The 20984-nt window shown below is 40.1% G+C and overlaps 1 protein-coding gene and 1 long non-coding RNA gene across 3 annotated transcripts in view; both read right to left on the bottom strand.

The window, feature by feature from the left end:
* Sdc (Syndecan) overlaps positions 1-20984 on the bottom strand; it is a 222029-nt gene that overhangs the window by 51293 nt on the left and 149752 nt on the right. The window lies entirely within an intron of this gene.
* Positions 3216-20984, bottom strand: part of LOC143150804 (uncharacterized) — a 119398-nt gene continuing 101629 nt past the window's right edge. The window contains exon 4 of one of the 2 annotated variants that reach the window (XR_012993184.1): positions 3216-3346. This is a non-coding gene — a long non-coding RNA (uncharacterized LOC143150804). Of the gene's footprint in view, positions 3347-12284; positions 12735-20984 lie in introns of those variants that run through there. The other variant, XR_012993186.1, reaches the window with a different exon arrangement.

The following is a 20984-nucleotide window of genomic DNA, read 5'->3' on the forward strand; positions in this document are numbered from 1 at the left end:
TAAATGGCTCTGAAAGAGCACTGCATCTATAGAAGCTTAGATTTTTTTCAAATTCCACAGTGCATGTGCAATTAAGAATTGCATCCTTTCTTTAAATGGTAATGCATACTTTTTGTACCACAGATCCATTCCTCTGTCTATTCTATCATGGCAAAAGAATTATTAGTTTTCGAGATATTTTCAAGACATTTGTACAAATCAGTTTTTTGTTATGCTTTATCATTATATTTGTTTACAAGATAATCATGAAGCGTTTGAGCATCTTCTCCAATAGAGACATTTCTTGAAAATATTTCAAAAATTAATCATTTTTTCGCCATGATACGATAACGACGAATTAATTAACATTTATTGTAATATTATTATTATTATAAAACCTCTATGCAGAATATCTCTGTCAAATTTGAAGTAAATCGAACGCGTAGTTCCGGAGATTTCGTGTCGGCCATGTTGAAAACTATAGTTTTGAGAAACACGTAAAACAAGTGTGTATTTATAGCTGTAACTTTGTCAAATGTTTAAATTTCGAAATATCTTTTCGACATTACCTCCTACACACTTTAAACTTTAAGAAAATAATAATAATAATAAAAAAAAATTCGATCTTTTCGAATTAAATTATCCCCTCCCCCTTAATGGACCAAAAATGTATAAAACGTTCCAAATTATTTAATTTGATCCCAGGACGGTTTATCGCATCCACGTACGTCTGAAAGATGTAACTTTTCTCCGTTGCCTGAGACACACTCCGTATAACTTTATTATCCCCGCGAAGGCAAATTATGAGAGGGGTGGGGGGTGGGTGGGTGACGGCGGAAGAAAGTGGAGCAGAAATTTTGGGAAATTCATTGACATCGCAGTCGACGTTCTATTATACTCGAGAAGATATTGCGAGCAGCTGCAGCGCGCTTGTTTAGGCGCAAGAGGGCCGCGAAGGATACGCGCAAGGCAAGAACCACGTTACAGGAAGCTGCGACATTGCATAAGACAAGTTCCGTGTCAGCCTGGGTATCATATTCTAACAGTGGCGCTACACGCTCACCTATACGCGTCTTCCATGGAATTTAGACTCTGGGGTAATGATATCATGGTACCTCCGCCGGTGTCCTCCGCCACCCTCTTTGAGCACCCAGCAACTTTCCAGGATTTAACTGCTCCCCTCTGTTCGCCTTTCTCTGGGGAGAATCCTGTTTTCAAGGACCAGGGAGTTTTCTGGGGTTTCAGAATCGGAGAACTAGCGCACTCGACTTTGTAAAATCTTTAATTTTGTTCATTGAATCAATTTTTTAAACGCACGCAACTACAATTGCGAGAATATAAAACGAAGAGCGTTGGAACCACTTGGTACCAGCAACGGTTCGAGATCGGTGAACGAGCATGCTTGGCTTTGTGGAGCGCAACTCTAATTTAAGCAACTAAAGTAATTTCGACGCGTATAATCAACGTTGTGGGAATATTAAATATTTTATATATACTGTACCGCTTTTCGTGTCACCAAAGACGACATTTTAGCGAGAGAACGAGCTTCGTTGTGTTTCTTTTTTCGTAGAAAAAATCTTCCCGCGCAGTATACACCTAACCTAAAATAATTTCAGATTTTTTCGTGTAATGATATTCAATCTGAATTAATTTTAGGCTTTTCGTATAATGATATCTAATTGAGAATATTCCCGGGTTTTCTCGTGTAATAATACTTAATCTAAGATAAATTCAGGCTTTTCGTATAATAATATCTAATTGAAAATAATCCCGTGTTTTCTCACGTAATGATACTTAATCTAAAATAAATTTAGGCTTTTCGTATAATGATACCTAACTGAAAATAATTTCAGGCTTTTCTGAGTAATGATGCTTAACCTGAAATAAGTTCAAGATTTTCGTGTAGTAATATCTGACTTGAAATAATTTCAGGTGTTTCGCCGTGAATATTCTTTTTCAATTTTTCTGACAAAAAGGTCCGTATCAAACGTTTCGTAACGACCGCGAGAGACCTCGACAATTTATCGTTGAGGCGATTTCCCCGTAACAATGTGATATGAACGTTAGGTCCTTCTTTAAGTACTATTATCCGTGACTTCTATCAGTGAAAGGCTACCCACACCCATGAAAGCGGAGTTAGGAAAGTAGATCAGAGGGGAAGAGCTGTTTTGTACTGTTTGGAAGGGTTGTTAAGGGGTTCTGAATAGTAATTTATTTGCGGAGTACGAGGAAGGGTTCTTCGTTGCGAGGGTTGCAATTTTAACAAGGGTTGTAATGGTAAATATGTGTAACATGTACACGTATTGGTCGGATAAAATAGTACGAAAATACTGTAAAATTCTTACAATAAATAACAAATACTTCCTACTTCGATTCGTGAGTAACTCGTTTTATGCTTTAAACGACGTGTACCTAATGCCAGAGAATTGTTATCTAACAAGAATTTATACGATTCGTCGCTCGAAATTTAATTGCATCTAGGTTAGACGCTTCGAAATGTTACATTCGCTCCATCGTGCGATCGGAGACACAATGATTCTGCGCATCTACACTGCGCAGCTATTAAGAAGAGAGAGAAGGGGTAACGCGAATCGAGCCGCTTGTCCTTACAACGAAACAACAAGTACGCACGACTAAATGTATAATGTGTTTACGTTGAATTATGAAAATAAAAAATATCTAAACGCAAGTCTGTCTTAAAAGTAATCGCTTCCACGATATTTACCTTCCGAGGTAGCGTTGGAAACACTGTCTATCGCACACCAATGGTGATGTAATTTTGCCGAATATCTCGAAAATTGAGGTTATGTTTTAGCGACAACACTTTGGCCGCACTTCGCCTCTTTGCGCGCTTTACTTTCTCGCATCCTATTTATCGGTGGTAAGTAAATACTTACCACATATTATGCGCGACGAAGACGTCGAATGAGATTAAAATAAAAATCTTTCCAAGCACTCGTGCCGATCAAGCTCTGTCTAACAAACAGTATCCCTTCCCCGATAGAAAAGAAATTTTTAAATTCGTAATAAAATTTCGTAATTGAATTTATTATGAACCGTTTTGTCAAGAATTCTTCCACTTCGGGGGACGATGAATTCAAGACGGGTTATTTTCGCGAAATAGACGTCCATTCGGGTTTACTTTCTCCGTTTCACGACTTCGAGAAGCCGTCGTTCGACGCCAGCCATGGCAACCTCAAACGGCCTGTATACGTTACAAGCAAGATTTACGCCCCGTTTCCGTGCGCATCGGTTCGCTCCCCCACTCCCCTGCATCTCTCCTACCGCAGCGTTGGGCAAGTGGTGGGGGTAATGGTGACTCGAAGACGCGTACCGAACCGACGGTATATCCAGGAGGAAGATCTCCCTACGAACCAAACAATACGATGTTTATTCTCCCGAGGAACTACTTTCGGAAATTTACGAGCATCGGGGATCTCGCGGAGCGCTCGAATACGACCGATGAATAGAATCGAATGGGAGATTGGAGGATGGAGGAGAGCGAGGTCGGGGAAGGAGTAGGAGAAGGAGGAGCGAAACTAGGAAACTCTCGCGCGCAGCTGACTTTGTATTTTCAATCCGTGAATTCTGACTTCGCGCCATCTTCCCACCTCCGCCGTCTCCTGTTCCCCCTCCCCACCTCTCTCTCTCTGTTCACCTTCGGAGAGCTATTTATGGAAATCGACGTGTCGTTTAACCCTCGAATCGCGTAAGTTGACTCGCGTAAGTCGACTTCGTTCTTCGCGACGAATGCCCTCCTCTTCCCATTGGCGAAGTTTGCGATTCGAGGGAGGAATTGTATTGTGGCGAGGGTGACGGGGAAGGGGAACAGGTTCGCCAACAGACGGGACTTTGGGACTTTGAATCCCGTCGGGACCCTGATTTTGTTTGCGCGAATTGCAAACTCGACAACGGCACGGCACGTCGAGCTTCGAAGTTACTTTTATGTTTCGATTATAAACAAATGCCACTGTTTCTTTCGTAACTGTGTTTCTTCTTTCGAATCCAATCGAGAAACAGTTTACCTTATCGTGCGATGCACGATGTGTCGCGGTGGAAACGCGGTGGACTTTCGTGCGTCTACTCGAAGAGGTTGAAATTCGTTAACAAGAGACATTAGACTGTGGAAAGTAACTCGTTGCGGGTGAGAAAATACGTACGAGCGTCGAAGAATAAGTCGAGTGCGCGACCTTGCGCAGCCAATTTATTTGGCGCGCATTCAGCCTCGCGGAAAGCAAGCGGCGCGAGAGTGGGGGTAGCGTCCCGAACGAGACCGGTGCATCGAGCAGAAAGCATCGTGAGAAATTTGGCGCGATAATTTTTACAATCTACGAAGCGAGCTGTCAAAGTGCACTGACAAAAAAATATAAATATTTGTACTGCTCCCGGTCGGTGGAAGTTGGCAATTAGGAGATTATCGGGAATGGAGTTACCCTCACTATCGCGAATACAATTTGTATTCCTAAGATCGTTAAACGCCACCTTCCCGGTAAACACGCCCCGTAACTCCATCGCGAGTCTCTTTTCAAGTCCCCGCTCCCTCCAGATCCTGTAGAAACTTCGAGTGATCCTTCCCCCACCCCCATCATCCTAGTTGTGTTTTTCTTACGGGATCGAATCGACTAACTAGCTGCACACAGTCGTGTACCTATTAAGCGAAGAGCAGAGATGAACTTTCCAGTTAATTTGAATACCGCGTTGGTAAGGTATCCGGGATAAATCGCGAGGTGGAAGGGGGTGGGGCCGGATGTGGCGATAGGGGAGAGCAGTGGGCGGGGCGGATAGTGAACCTTCGCGAAGTTAGTGGATAATTTCCGCGGATGTTCGAAATTAAAAAAGTTTACCCTCTGACGTGAATCGCCGTCCGCTGCTTGCTGGCCGCGCGTTAATCGCGAAGACTGCTCCTTTATCTTTCGTTCGTGAGCGCGTGCGCGCGCGCGCAAGCCCCACCCCCTCCACCGACCGACGTTTGGTCGTTTGGCGAGCAGTTGAAAGAGACCGAACACCCTGGAAGCTCGAGTGGTACCGTTTTCCCAGCGCGAAAGAACCGAATCTGAATTGCTTATCGTGCTACCTCCTCCTCTTCTGCTCCACCCCACTTCAGAACGTCTCTCCTCGAAGGCTTAGCGCGGAATAATTCCACTTTTAGACGGCTTCTGATCGGTGGAACGCGTTCGAGGACGACTTACGGACGCCTGGTACTTTCGAACAGCGGCGAACGAAAATTTGCGAGCGTGTTTTAAGGAATCGTAAACTCTTCGAGAGATCGTCGCTTTGAGGTGTCTTTTGGAGGGTAATTTTAGGATCGACTGAAATTTAGGGAGAATAATGCGAGGTACTCTTCCAACGGTAAATCTGTTGCATTTATTAATGCTTTTAACCCCTTGCCGTGCCATTTAGCTCGACGAAATCCGGACTTAATCGGTTGGAGACGACGCGCGCTAAACGGGTCAGAGTGATGCGCGAGAACAGTTGCAATACGAGCCGAAATGCGCATACATGTGATCTACAAGTAACTATATGTGCTTATATGTTTCACGCAATATAGCTTTTGTGGACGTCAACACTAATTTAATTTTTTTTCCTTTTTTTATATATATATTTTTTGTGTGCAATATACTAAAGCGAACAACATATAAACAAATAATACTTAAAAAAATATATATATATATATAATACTACCATGAATAGTACATAATAGGTAACAAATAACAGTTTCAGTATTATATTTCATACTCGTACATGAACGATACTTTAATAGAAATTACGGTCTTCTAAGTGTCTTCAAGTGACTTTGTCAGAAGGAATGTAATAGTACGACGTCTAAAGGTAAAGTATTGTAAACAAAAATTTTAATTATAAGAAGAAATGCTCACCTTAAAGAGGTTAATAGTCTACGCTCGAAATTTAGAATGCGTTGCACTGTTTCTGTTAAGACGAGAGGCAGAGTGGGGGAACTGAATAGCGTGGTGGGGGGTAGCCGTGAGCGGCCAATTGATCTCGCCTCAACTCGGCAGCGGATGGTGCGCTGCCCGCGCGAACAGTTTCGCGAGGAGAAAATATTACACCGTTCTTTGAACCATTATCTTTAAAATGTATATTTTTTTCCAACGATAGAGTGTCAGAAACGACGGTTAAAGAAATGAAATTCGAACATCGATGACAACACTTTGGGTAGCATTTTGCAAGTGTCATTTTTTTTCCACACGTTCCAGAAGTAGTTTCACCTTTTGACGATGTACATTTCGATGAGGGAGATTCAGCAAGTACGGCAATATTTTACTTAATGGACAAAGTGCGTGTTAAGAATGACGGTGATTGTATCGTAACGGGTGTGGTTAAAATTTAGAATCGTTTTTATTAAAACGGAGGAATTTTGTAAGTAGGATATCGCTGTCGTTGCCACGAACCAGTAACTCTTTTTTTTTCACGCTGGGAGGGGATTAACCTTGATCTGAATCTGAATTGCTCGTTGTCCCTAAAATCCTCGCTGGCGGTACGCCTTTCTGAATCGTTCTGCGCCCCTAAAAGCTGCTCTCCTTTATGCACATGGCTACTCGTTAAAACGGTAACGCCTAGCGCGAGGTTTTACGAGAAAATAAAATCGTGAAACGACGCGTAAAAATATGTGGGAAGAAGATCGAAACTGTTCCACGAATGAAACAGTTTCTATTGCATATATATGCAAGAGAAATGGCTCTTTGAGTAGTTTACTCAATTTCAAGCGATTTAGAATTTTTATTTCGACTGCAATCTAAACTTCTAATTCTTTAAACGGATAATTAGAGATAATTTAATTCAGTTATTAGAAAGAATAAAATAAATGTTCGTAGGACACTAGAAGACAATTAAACGAGTGTTGGGTATGCAGACCGTGACTTTCAAAATGGCCAGCGTGAAATGGTCTATATTCGATCGAAACTGAAAGAGATTAAAACTGAAGTGCATCTATTCATTCCGGTTTAAAATTTAACAAAGCCTGAAAATCCGTAGAAACGATCCGCAACGAGCGCTGTATCGATTTAAGCCATTTTCGAGATTAGGTTAATAACAGCGTATCGTTGCACCGTGCCTTTGTAACGTATAGTTATTTTGTACTTCTGTACATTAATTTTCCTTCTTTCGCTCAATATTTTGTTCTCATTTTTTCTTGTACAATTTGTGTGCCTAACAAAAACATGTTATTATTTGTTTTTTTTTCTCACGTAAAATATCCTCCTTAATTTTAACAAACGAGAAACTATCCAAGAAGAAAAAAATATATTTCCAAGGGAATGATGTTGCGACGAAGATTTTCTTTCTCAAGGTTATATTTTCTAAGATTTCACCAAGGTTTGTTTCAAATAGAACAATTTCTTTACTTTGCCCCTGATAGTGTTCACCAACTACAATGGGAAATTATTTACTTAGAAATCTTTGCTGTACACTTCTATCATTTTATTTCAAAAAATCAAATTCTATGCCCTACTTTTCCATGTATAGTATTACTATTATCTTCTCTCCGAAGTCTCAGATCTTAGCCCTTCTTTTTCCACGTGTACTATCTATTGTTACTTTTGTTCAAAAACCAAATCCTAGGCCCTCCTTTTCCACGTACAGTATTACTATTATTATTTTCTTCCAAAAAATCAAATCCTATTATTATTATTATTGTTTTCCAAAAAATCACATCCTATTATTATTATTATTGTTTTCCAAAAAATCAAATCCTAGTACTATTATTATTTTCTTCCAAAAAATCAAATCCTAGTACTATTATTATTTTCTTCCAAAAAATCAAATCCTATTACTATTATTATTTTCTTCCAAAAAATCAAATCCTATTAACATTATTATTTTCTTCCAAAAAATCAAATCCTATTACTATTATTATTTTCTTCCAAAAAATCAAATCTTATTACTATTATTATTTTCTTCCAAAAAATCAAATCCTATTATTATTATTATTGTTTTCCAAAAAATCAAATCCTAGTACTATTATTATTTTCTTCCAAAAAATCAAATCCTATTAACATTATTATTGTCTTCCAAAAAATCAATTCCTATTACTATTATTATTTTCTTCCAAAAAATCAAATCCTATTACCATTATTATTATTTTCTTCCAAAAAATCAAATTCTATTACTATTATTATTTTCTTCCAAAAAAAGGCCTCTCTTTTTCAAGTCTACTATCAATTATTACTCTCATTCAAAAACCAAATTCCACTTTTTCCACGTATACTATCTACTATTCCTTTCGTTCAGAAAAAACCGAACACTTCTCTTCACCTCCCTTTTCCCAATTCCGTTCAACCCTCGAACGACCAAGACAGCGTGAAATTCCCGTCTAGCTAGAAATTTTTCGAATTCAGGCCGCCGCGTATCGTCGAATCGACGTTTAAACGACCGAATCGCGCCACGTCGGATCGGATATGCTCTTCTATCTAATTACGCATTGATTCCGGCTGCGGTCACGTGTCTCTTCGAAGGCATCGCCGGAACATTTTATTCCATGCTATTAATTCTGCACGAACTGAAACAACCGGATTACGAACAGTGCGCCCGTTGAAATCACCGAATCGGCCCAGCGACGGCGTCGGCGGAGGTGCGCTCGATCGATGCGTTACAACTCGTCTGCCATTGATCCCGACGGTTTTGTTTCCGCTCTCGAGCAGGAAAACCAGCGAAAAGAGGATTAGTTTCGCTCGCGACTATCTCGTTTCCCGCTCGATAGCGGTGGTCGTCGAGTATTTCACGGGCAGGTTTCCGGACAATTGATACTACTCGGATTCTTTCTCCTTAACTCTTTGGTAAGTTCACCACCGGGTTTGTTGTAACCAGGTAACAGTATCGTATGTCAATAATTTAACAACGTCCTGCCCTATTGACGATTTATCGCGGTAACCGCGTTTCGATAGGGTTTGATAGGAAAAAGTCCGTTGGAATATCGAAGGATGTTTTAAATATAAATGAAATAAAATAAAATGCAAGATTAAATTTATACATGTAACGGAGAACATTTGTGGCAATTTTGTATGTCAATAATTCAGCAAATCCTAGATGCACTGGTATTTTATTTCGGTTGTTGAATTTTAACAGTGTTTTGGTCTCGTTGACAGACCGTTTGTTACGATATTGGTCAATTTTTTTAGATACAAATGAAATAGAATGCCTTGTACAATATTTGAAAGATAATGGAACATATGATGGATTAATACCAAAATATTGGGATTTCATTGTAACATTACATTTCTGTAAATACTAAGAAGTACATACGTACTTGTTTCAAATCTCCCCTACTTTATTTAATTTTATTCTACGCCCTTATTGTACACATATTTAAAACAAATAAAATGAGTCAAGAATTCTGCAAATGAGGTGAAGTACAGTAACAAAATTTCGTATTAAATTAGAGAAAGCGTGTGGTTAAAAATATCCTTTCTTCGGACAAGCATTGTTTACCAATTAATTATTTTCATTTTTATTTATACAATTCACTCGTAACGTTTAAAACGCTGTTCATACCTAACTTATATTTAATAATCAAGTAACTGCCAATGAGTAATTTTGCAACATCTAAGTTTACTAAAAAAAAAAAAAAAAAAATATATTAATTACCTTTATTATAGAAACGACATTTTTTATAACGTAGATTTGTTCGATAGTCCGGTGAAGTCCTGCATACAAAAATGTTTAGACACAAGTATACGATGTTGAGGTTAACTGAAAATATTTCTCGACACTGTGGTGTAATTTCAAGCGATCTTGAGATTATTCTATTGTTTAAGCGAAATAATAAAACGTAGCGCTGAAAATCGACGCTGTTGATCGAGTAGTTTGGAGCACGCGTCGCGACAAATTGAAACTATTTGGCGCGATGGCCTGCTCCGTTCGCTTTTATTCGCTTGGATTCGGTTCGTTGATTCGTTTCGTTATGCGCGGAGAATAGCAGAGGACCGTGTTTTGCGCAGGGAACGTGACTTTTTGGTTATTTTTCAGGTTTAGAATTTCCACGCAGCGTTTTCAATTGGCATTGGTTCACTCTCTGGCGAATGTATTCGAATCGAAGTTTTCGGCTTTGATTATTTTGGACTTTTGTATCTAGTTTCTTTTTTTTTTTCGGATCCCTATCTACAAACTACTCTTGTTTACATCAAATTTCTGGCAAACTTTTAAAATCGTGACAGGATAAAATTCAACGTATCCGTTGCACGCGATGCATCGGTAAATTAAAGTGGATATTTTTTGAAAGTTACCTCTCTATTGAAAAAAAATGTTATTCATCGACTATAAAAGAATCATTCGAGGAAAGTCTCTGATCGAATTAAATGTTTAAATATATCTTGTATTTTTTGTCTCCTAAAGTGTCTTTATTATGTAGTTTACTTAAAATTCTGCTGAATTAATTTCACGATGCGGGTGATAATAAAAGTATATGTGAAAATTAAAGGAAGGAGCGAAACATCTTACAAAATTGTCCACGAAAGCCAAGAAGATTACTTATACTCGGTGTTTCCTTTAACTCGAGCACCTAGAATAATGTTATTACTCGAACTCGGGCAGTTAAATCAGTACCACCCTTAGCACCGAGCAAACGGGGTACTTGTAATAAAATGTAGTTTACCGAAAAATATAAGTTTCTGAAGTACATTGTACGCTACAGCGGTCAGCATCTGAAAACTTTTTAATTATAGTAGAATAGGAAAACCGAGTTCACAATTTCTAGTTGCGGTTCTACGTTAACCTTTCGACCGGAAACGACCACGGTGCAGCACGTACGCTCTGTACAGAAAATTTTCTCGTGTATCGAGTATACATACACGTTGAACCGATCGACAAGGTAGCGAATTTGTGAACTTTTTAAAATTTACAGAAAACAAAAAAAAAAAAACAAAAATAAACGAAATCTAATTTCAAATATTTGGAGCATTTTACCAAAACATCGTTCGGTAATTTAAAAATGATAATTTTATCGAAGAAGGGTATTAAAAATAATACAAAGAATATTAAAAATTTCGAATCGCACGAAAGACTTTGGAGCAGTGATTCCAAAGTTCTACTTTGCAATCTGAACATTAATGGTTTCTTTTTCGTTATATATTAATAAAAAGGTCACAAATTCCCTGTTACGAAACCTTAACGACATATTTATTTGTTCTACATTCTTGCGATAAAAATGTGAAATATTCTTACCTGATCTTACTTAATAAAGTTTTCACTCAAAATACAATGTGCGATTTAAAATCCAATATAGTATAGATCAAAGCGAAAGAAGTCGGAAGAACCAGCTCGGATTGAGGTTATATCGAGGTGCAGCGTCCTGTCCGATCGCGACAAGAGGTCAATTGAGTGTGACGTCTCCACTGTAGTTTACGCTCCTTCCACCAGAGCACGCATTGTCGCTGAAGAAGATCGACAGCGGCCAATAGCGACAATGCGCGCAGTGGTGGGGGAACCGGTAGACCGTGACCCAGAGTGGGGATGTAAACACTCGTCTGCCTTTTTGTCACGGACGGACACTACATTGAACTTGTTTAACTCTTTCATTTCGAGTGCCAAATATAGACAGTGGCTATATATAGGGTAAAATGATCAATCTCCTTCAAGCTTTCAGTGGTAAATATTTAACCGGCATGCAATGTGCAATTATATTGACCCATATTGGATAAATTTGACTAAAAGTGTATTTTGAACACACATGATATATTCTGTACGTCGAAACAAGTTTCTTCTGCATTTTCTATTAGGGAGTGAAGTATTTGTCCGATACAAAAGTATAATATTACAACAAGAAATCTTCCTTGAATCATTCGCGACAAACGACGCGGATCTAAGTACAAATGTAAAAACTGTAATTCGAGTTTCCGTATCGATCCTTGTTTTAAAATTTGTCATTCCGAATTAAATTACTGAGAATTTTAATTCGATATATTAACACTTTGCACTCGAGAGGCGGCTGAGAGTCGCTAACCGATGCACTGGAATTTTTCCAATTTCGAAGTAAAACTTCCTTTGTGACTCGAGATGAAAAAAGTGGCTTGTAAAATATACGAAATATCTACCATTTATTCTTACTTTCGATGTAAAATATTTCTTCGATGTGTTCAATTCTTTGCATAAAAGAGTACTTCGAGCGCAAAGGATCGATTACCCTAAATTCTATTTTTATTAATAACAATTGCAAACTCTCCAAATATGTTGTTACGTAACACTTGTGAAAGTGTACGTACCAGAGAATGACGAGGTATAATACGTACAAATACCAGTCTATAGACGTGCAGTATACATTGTTAGTATGATAATTTTATCATTTTTAATCTTCTGGAGCGAGCTGTCGTAACGAAAGGGGTTAAAGGATCGAAAAGATGGTCGAATTTTCAAATTTTTTAATCAATCGCTCACTCGTTCAACGAAACAATGTACATTCTCTGATAATTGTAGATTCAGTGTGTCCACCGTGTCGCGTCGCCTCGCCACGAGGAACCAAAGGAAAGGACACCTCGTGGATCAACAGAAGGACGAGCATCCTGGCAAAAGCGCGGTCCCTTTTGTAGCGTTTTTTTTCCTCTGTTCAACTTCCGGAATTAACCGAGCGGCCTCTTTACTAGCTGCTTAATTAACACCTTATTGTTATCGGGCAGTCTGCACAGGCACCCCGCGGCCCTTACGGATCGAGCCAGCCCAGCCATTTTTCTTTCCCTCTTCTACCGACGCCACTCGCCGAGCGGAACTTCGTTTCTTTTGTCCGCGACGTGTCGTCCGCAGAGGCTTCCCTTTGAGATAAAAGAGACTCGCGTTTTCTTCTCTCCATCTCCTACCAGACCCCTCTCCCCACCCTCTGCCACGACCTGCTCCTTTTTTATCTCCACGCTCGTCCAACCCCGTCCTCGACCATTATCTTCGATCGGCGCGTCTTCGATTCCGACGACAATGGATTCCGTACCGAAAAGATAGGCATGACCGGGACCGACGATTCGCTCGCGCGATAAAAGAGACCCCCGTGGAATGAAAATGGCGAATCAATTATCGTGAGAATGGACTACCACCGGTACTCTCCTCTCCCCTTGAGAAAACTTGGATACGTTTCTGTCTCTTCTACTCGCGGTGAAATAATGACGTCCGCGGGGCCAAACCGGGCGGAAACGGTTTATTTGTCGAGGATTTGTCGGTTACGGGACCGTTAGCAGGAGTGTGGAGGGGTTTTCAAGGGGGCATGATTGCGTTCCGTCCGCGTGGAACGAACGCGTCTGATTGGTATCGACGCGGTTCGTGATCGAGGTTTTAAGAAATCGTCTCTTCGAGCCCTCCTGGGAAACGGAGCTCTCGCGCGGAGAACCGATAAGAGAACCATGGTCAGATAACGGATGAAGATCCGGGATACTGTCTCGCCGATCAAATTCTACTCGAACGTCGATCCAAACATTTTTTTCTAGCTATTTATTGCACCTTGGAAACGTTTTTCGATTTCTTACTGTTACAGAGCGAGTGTCTCGTGGAGCAAATTCTACTCGAACGTCGATCCAAACATTTTTTTCTAGCTATTTATTGCACCTTGGAAACGTTTTTCGATTTCTTACTGTTACAGAGCGAGTGTCTCGAAGATCAAATTCTACTCGAACGACGATCCAAACATTTCTTTTTACCTACTTATTGGACCTTGGAAACGTTTTTCGATTTCTTACAGTTACAGAGCGAGTGTCTCGTTTAAAGGAGTAGAGGATAGACATATTTTGGACGATTCGACGTGTTAAAAATGTAATCCATATTACAAACCAACACCAAAGCGAAAGTAATCGTTCGGTTGATATCGGTTTTTCTCATTGAATTTACGATAGTATCGATTATGAAAATAGTGGTGATTTTTTAAAAATTGATCCTTGTTTGCGTTTTAAAATGTACGTCATCGACGTGTTGAAAATGTAATCCATATTATAAACCAAAGCGAAAGTAATCGTTCGGTTGATATCGGTTTTTCTAATTGAATTTACGATAGTATCGATTATGAAAATAGTGGTGATTTTTTAAAAATTGATCCTTGTTTGCGGGTTAAAATGTACGTCATCGACGTGTTCAAAATGTAATCCATATTATAAACCAAAGCGAAAGTAATCGTTCGGTTGATATCGGTTTTTCTCATTCAATTTACGATAGTATCGATTGTAAAAATAGTGGTGATTTTTTAAAAATTGATCCTTGTTTGCGTTTGCGACGTCATCGTTTGCGATAATTATTTTTTTTATACGGCCTATCGGCCATTTTTATTACGGCGATGCGTAAGAAAAATTGCAAAAAGTGCTAAAACCATGATATACATCCTCTAGGCATTGACGTTTGAACAATTTGATTTTTATGAAAATTGTCCAAATGGTGGCTATTTGTATTTGAGAAGTCGAATTTGGAGGGAAAATTTGTACGTTTTTTGTTCATATTTTTCGAAATAATTAAAATTAAACAAAAATTGCTACGTCATTCCCCGACAAATGTTACAATACGGGTGTCTGCGAACTTTCAATGTAATCGGCTAGCTAGATCTCGAGATAGTGTGCGCACCGTTTCTGAAAACATAGTTTCTCGAGAAAAACGAAAGTTTACAAATCTGTTATGCTCTTCGTACCTCCAGAAATAGATTCTTTTAAACCTTTCGTATTTTATTCTTAACTTCAAATTCCTACTTACGAAAAAAGGAATCGATTTTTTCCAAATTTCAAATCGTTCTGCTTCCTTAAAGTACAATGTCTCAAGTACTTACTTTGTTTTGGGAATCGAGTGTAAACATTCTTCTCTATCTACATTCGACGAATGGAGTCACATTTTCAAGAGAGAACTAATAAACGACTAATCCAGATCTAAGAAGTTACAGACGAGTGTCGTAAGAATGAAATTAATAAAAAAAAAAAAAAAATACCTCCCCCATTCGTTACCAATTAGCCTGATTAGAATTTGGACTACTTGTGGTTATGCTTATTGTCACAAAGAACCGAAATTTCGGACTCATTGACATAATAGACAAGGATCGGTTCAGAGTACTGTCTCTCACCATGGAACGATCGAGCTCGTTATCCTTGCAAGGAGATAGAAACATACCTGGGTTGGGTCAAACTTGTTTTCACGATCTTTGCAAGGAACTGAGAATTTGACTCGTAACCATAGTACACAAGATGATGGTTTTCGTTCTCACAGGAAAGTAGGGACATAACTGAGCGAGGTCGTTGACACGAGTGACTGACAAGGGGAATATCAGAAGTGACTCTCACCAATGTTAACACCAGGTTTACGGACATCTCTTGCGTCAAATTGACGCGTATCGGGAAGAGATAGGTATACCGCATAGATAATTATAAAATTAGAAAGCTTCGAGGAAAACGAATTTTGATATACGTCTCGTTAAATGGAAAAGTCCGTATAAGTGGTAGAAGAAAAATATGTAAATGAATTCTGTAATTTTCCTCGTCGAACCTAGTATTAATGAAATTTAGTAGTTCCATACATTTACACGTACAACAGTCATAACCGAAATTATAGCCGCAGATGGCCAGCCAGTGATGATAAAAACAAGTATGAAGTTTAGAAAAATCGCTCAGCTAGCTATAATCAACTAGTAGAGCGTTCCAAGTAATAGTTATGGCGTAATAGCAAATGTAGAAGACGTAATATGTTTATGGTGTAATATACACTTATGTTTTCATCGTTCTTAGGACGAATTTCATTCAAATTCTGCCCCTTGCCAGTACGTCACAGTTACTGTGACTACTCTGATACTCCAGTATACCTAACCAGATCAACGTAAGCGATAATTCCGTTTATGATTGTTCCAATAGTGTTTAATAAGTTTTATCGAACGACGAAACTTATTAAACAACCTAGTGAACCTACGAACCTGCCAAATTTCATTGAAATCAGTGAGAGTCATTCTGAAACTCCCTTTGCGAGTCTACACTTACACTACCACTATTAGTAGTCTTTGGGTCCCAGCGATGAACGTTTGTGCAACGTTTCGTCAAAATTGGTGTCTGATAGTTTGCTGTACAGAATACGATGTTTTACTAGCTGAATCAGAAACGAGTACGGTGTAAACTAAATCACAGAGTGGAGAGTTCCATGATCATACAGCGCTTTGTTTAGAAATGGCGTGGCAATATCAAGGCGTTGGAAGGGTTTATTGACACAGGACGCTGCGAGACTCGGAGACACCAGATGCGCTTTGGTGTTTGGAGACTCTTGATGTCGAGACTGGGAGTTCTCGGCGCACTTGGTTCTTTTAGTTGACCGGGTTGGTACTCGTGTAGTAGCCTGTACCCGGGTCATGCGGGTATGGTTAACGTTGCGAGTTGGTAAAAATGGGTCCGAAGACATCTAGAAGGGGTGGAGAAACGCTTCTTGACGCTGGTGGGTCGTATAATATTTCTCGTGTAACTGAAGTATACTATTGTGTACAGTGGCGCGCGAAATAATTCACACTCGGATGCGAGACAAATTTCACGTACTTTGGACAAATTTTATAGTCGGATATGTGAAACGAACCCACTGTAGTTTTTTTTTCTTCTATCTATCGATGAAAATTCTAATCACCCTGGTGAAAGTATTGCAAATTGGATAAATTAAACATTTTCACGAGAAAAGTTCGCAAAATTATCGCAAAGACACGTAATAATTTAAATGATCATTGTTTTCGAATTGTTCAATTTTGTTACCTACTTTTTCAAAATTGGCCGATGGTCTGCGGCTAAAATTATAGTTACGCTTATCACAGATGTAGATCTACCATTCTACGAAATTTCATTGCAATCGGCGAGTGTCACATCGGAGCCCCCCTCCCCCTATCCGAGATAAAAACGGTCGATTCTCAAAGTAAAGAATAGACAAAACTCGAAAGGAAATTTTCACTCGATATTTTTTCCTCTTGAGAATTATACGCTTTCTAACTTTACACGTAAACGAACAAACTCGGTCCACTGTTCGCACTTGATTCACTATTTGTATTCGGGGGGGATCGAAATTCAACAACGCCCGATAGATGTCACTTTTTGTCGGTATTGGCCAGTCACGCGAGTTATGGAGGAGGGATCGACATTTTAACCAATGAAACCCGTATTTCCCCGTACAGTTCGGTCCCGTGAACAGAATCCCGCGGAACCACTTTCACAAACTTTCCAGCCAGAATCGGGCTGCATTTTTCGAACCGAGTGGGCTCAGCTTTCGCATCGCGTGCTAATCGAACGTCAAACAATCCCTGAGCATGGACTCCGATGTCTATCGATCGCGATCGGGATGAATACCGGACGGACGCTGCGGCGGAACAAATCGTTGTTCGCTTTGTTGAACCGAAAGTTCGTTACTTACCCCGGATAGAAGGCGGGACGAGCGCCGTACTGCGAGATACGGAAAGAAAAACCGAACGAGATTAGCAAGTTTGGTGAGTTCCATCCGCGCTGGGATGAGTCGACGACTCCTTCTTCTTCTTCTTCCTTCGCAACTCGGGATATTTTTTTTTTCTCTCTCCCTCTTTCTTTTTTTCTTCTTTTTTTTCTTTCTTTCTTACTCAAGTGCTCGCGAAACTTTCTAATTGCCCGAGTGTTCGTTCACCGCGGAAATAAAGAATCGGGCGATTCGGTTCCTTTCGTTTGGCGATTCTTCCCCGGGTTTCGCGGGAAACTTTTCAATCGTTGGCCCGCTCCCTCGGAACGCCCGAGAAGTTGACGACAATGGACGCTGGTTTTAATCAAAACGCACCGTAGTGAGTTGAATAATTCAAAATTAATAACCGAGCTACTCCGTACCGCCGAAATCCCCTGGGTATAAATAATAAATTCACCGGAAGGTATCGTTCTTCGCGAAAATTCAAAGAGGTTCTTCGACCGCTTTGATTATTTATATTTCGGTAACTATCGAGTATCTACGTTTAATATCCCGCGTGTACCTTTAGGAATTTCTACTCCACCGGCTTGCAAAAGGACGTTGAAATCGGAGGGGGACAGAGAGTGTCTGTTTTTTTTTTTCAGATGCATGGGTGAGAGAGATTCCCCTGCGTGGAGTCGTTCGTTAGGCTCGGGTTATACGGTAACGTGTACCGTGGGTAAATGGAACGAGGACATTGTGACGACTCGTAACTTCTTTCAGAAGCGATCTTCCCTTCCTTCCGCGACACGTACGATTGGACTCGTTCTTTCATCGTGAATTATCCGCAAGCGGACAATGACCAGGAACGAGACCCGCATCGAGGCGGTGGGGTTAATTTTACACCGTGTATCGCGTTCCCAAGCGTCAATACACAAAGTCTACCGTCTCCAAGACGCTTCGTCGTCTCACCGCGACGGTTTAATCCCTTTCGGTCTCGTTCTCAAAGCGACATCCATATTTACGAACGACGGGAGTTGAAAGCGGGACGCGACCCCCTCGTAACCCCCTCACTTCTTCCCTACTAACCCCCCCCACGAAAGGCGCGGGTCCTCAAATATTTGCGCCGGCACGCGCGCCACGTTTCAACCCTTTATCGACTTGTTGACACGTCGGCATCCGGCCATTTTTATCGACAATATTGTCTCGATGTCAAAAGAATCGTCCCTCTCCCTTCGCCTCCCCCATCCCCTCCCCACGACTCCACCACACACGGTTGCTCCCGCATAATCTGCTCGAGTCGGTCCCAGCGTCTCAAATTTCGCAATAATCGAGGACGATTCGCCGAGGGTTGTCGGAAATTGATTTTTTTTTGGGGGCTCGGTCGGCGTATCCTAACCTTTGAAGACGCGTGGTAGGAAAACTAAAATGAGAAAATTTTGCCATGAAAAAATTCCGCGTTGGTCTATTCCATATGAATGTTATATTCTACAAGAAACAGAGAATTCCTCTTTGTTTATTATTATTATTATTATTATTATTATTATTATTATTTGTTAATCTATGTATTATTATAATATATAAGAAAAATGTATTTCCTTGTCGGTATATTCGCTATTATATTCTGCAAAGAAAAAAAAATCCCCCTTGGTTTATTTATTATTATTGTATTCTACAAGAAGGGTAGTTGTAGTATTGTATTCTATTAGAAATTTTTCATCGGTTTATTTATTATTAAAAAATGTACTTCTTGGTTTATTCACTATTACATTCTACAAAGAAAAAAGAATCCCTTTTGGTTTATTTATTATTAAAAAATGTACTTCTTGGTTTATCCACTATTACATTCTACAAAGAAAGAAGAATCCCTTTTGGTTTATTCATTATTATTGCATTCTACAAGAAAAATAAATGTTTCCTTAATTTATTTATTATTAAAAAATTTCCTTCTTGGTTTATTCGCTACTATATTCTACGAAGAAAAAAGAATCCCTTTCGATCCATTCATCGTTATTAGATTCTATAAGAAAAATAAATTTTTCATCCGTTTATTTATCATTAAAAAATCCCCTCCTCGGTCTATTTACCGTTATATCATAAAAAAAAAAACTTCCTCGTTGGTTCCTTTATATTAGTCAGTTAAAATTCCACCTCCAGTTTCGATATCCGCTGTACACCCACAAACCAAACCAATCAAATTAAAACTTTCCCGACCCTTCCTCCTCCACCCCACGAACTACACCTTCAACTCGAGCTGTCGTTCTCGACGAACCTCGTGCCAATCGAACCCTGGAAAGGAGGCCCCGCCGCCAGTTTCCCGAGGCGTTGCAATCAACAACGAATCCCCCCGTGGAACGTCACAATTAACCCCGATCCGGCGGCAATCCCGCCAGATGCAAGAGGAACAGGAAACGACGGAACAGAGAACCCTAACCGGTCGGTCGTTTCCGGCCGCGTCGTGCTCCCCGGAAGTTCCGAGGACGATCCACGCTACGAGGCGTTCTCTGATCGAAAGAACACCGCCGCGGACACGTCCGTCTCGTTATCGTCAGCGACCCCCCACCCATCGGCATCCCCACTCCTCCCACCAACCGCGGTGTCCTTTCATTTCGGTCACGTTCGACGTTTCGCGCGGCCACGTGCTCTGCATTATTCACGAGACCGCGGCCCTTCGAGGCGTCCGAGTTCCCCCACCCCGACTCCCACGAGAACCACCAAGTAGTTTCGATCCTGATCGGGGGGCGGTTTTTAGGCGAGTGAGACTCACTCCCCACTCCTCTCTCACCGAAACGCCGGTTCGTGTCCTCGTCGAAGCACCGTGGTCGTCCTCGGAGAATAACTGCGGTCGTATACGGCGCGGAATAGCATTCGTCTTTCGGTATGCTCGCAAGACTGTGATTTTTGGAAGCTGACTCGCGCGGTGCGAACGGGCAACGTTCTTACAAGTTGGCTTCGTGATACGAACGTCTGGGGAACGACTTCTGGGACGGTGGGTGTAGGGTCGTCGCGATTCAGTAAAATACTTTCGTTGTTTTACCACCGTTTTCTTGTTTCTCCTGGGTAGGGATGATCCAGGGACTGTAGGGTCCATTAGTCACAACACCCATCACTGTCGATAACGACGGTTCGTATCTCGCCAGCTACGTTATGGATGATACCTCAACTTTACTGAGGCGTGTGTTTTTATTTCCGGATATTAACTTCTCGTTATTGTTTTTTTCTTTCTTTTTTTACTCTGTATTGTGTTTTACGCTGTATGCAATCTTGGTACGATAAAGACGTATTAATATTATTATTGATACTATTATTAGATTTTAAGTTGTTACATATTGCTTTCTTTTCTTCATACAATACCGTATTATTATTCTTTTTTGAAAAGTATACAATATTGGCGTAAAAAAACCGTATTAATATTATTATTGTTATTATTATTACATTTGAAGTTCATTTTCTTTTTTTCCCTTCACTCAATACTGTATTATTATTTTTTGAAAATGTATACAACTTTGGTGCAATAAACCCCTTGGACTCTAGAAAAGATCCTCGGTCATCGTTTAATTCAGGGCACTTCTTCCAATCCAGGAAAACATTTGTGGCATTCAAGTTGGAATTTAAATATTACATTCTATTCTCGTAAGATGTGAACGTACGTATATGAAGCATTGAAAGAAAAATGTTCCACTCTAGGT

This window comes from Ptiloglossa arizonensis, chromosome 8 (genome assembly GCF_051014685.1).
Source record: "Ptiloglossa arizonensis isolate GNS036 chromosome 8, iyPtiAriz1_principal, whole genome shotgun sequence".
In the NCBI taxonomy this organism is placed as follows: domain Eukaryota; kingdom Metazoa; phylum Arthropoda; class Insecta; order Hymenoptera; family Colletidae; genus Ptiloglossa; species Ptiloglossa arizonensis.